This window comes from Penaeus monodon, chromosome 25 (genome assembly GCF_015228065.2).
Source record: "Penaeus monodon isolate SGIC_2016 chromosome 25, NSTDA_Pmon_1, whole genome shotgun sequence".
NCBI lineage: Eukaryota > Metazoa > Arthropoda > Malacostraca > Decapoda > Penaeidae > Penaeus > Penaeus monodon.
This window is the reverse complement of record NC_051410.1, coordinates 6,139,973-6,140,548: the sequence shown is the minus strand read 5'-3', so window position 1 is coordinate 6,140,548 and position 576 is coordinate 6,139,973.

Here is a 576-nt window from a genome sequence, read left to right as displayed (position 1 = left end):
AGGACGTAACTAAAGTAAAATCACACTTTAAAAGGAAAAATTACAAATGCTTTTACATCTTAATGACAAGGTCTATAAAAAAAAAATAAGTACAACCCGTCGTATTATGCAATCTATTTTTGTCACGTTGGAAGAGGGATATCTGTGAAGATTATAACATAAGCATACAAGATAATAATAGTTCGTTTAGAGTTGAAAGTGAACTAAATTCAAATTATGAACATCTAGAAATCGAGAATCGAGTAATAATCATCATTTTCTTTTTCCAAAATTTCCTATCTGACATTGTAGGATAAACAAAAGCAACACTTACATTTTATCTTAAAAGTACTTTCGAAAGCACTATCCCCTACAGTAAAGCTGCCGCCATATTCCGAATTTGAATTTCGGGAAAAGCGCGGGAAGCCTTGATGACGTCACAAGAGGTAACTGTCTCTAGTCTCAATTAGGCAATTTGTATAATATTTTTCCTTACTCTCTCTGTCCTTCATTTATTCGCTTTTTTATTTGTTCCCTTTCAATCATTCATTTACCCCCACTCTCTCTCTTTCTCTCTTAAACTCAATTCACCAATTC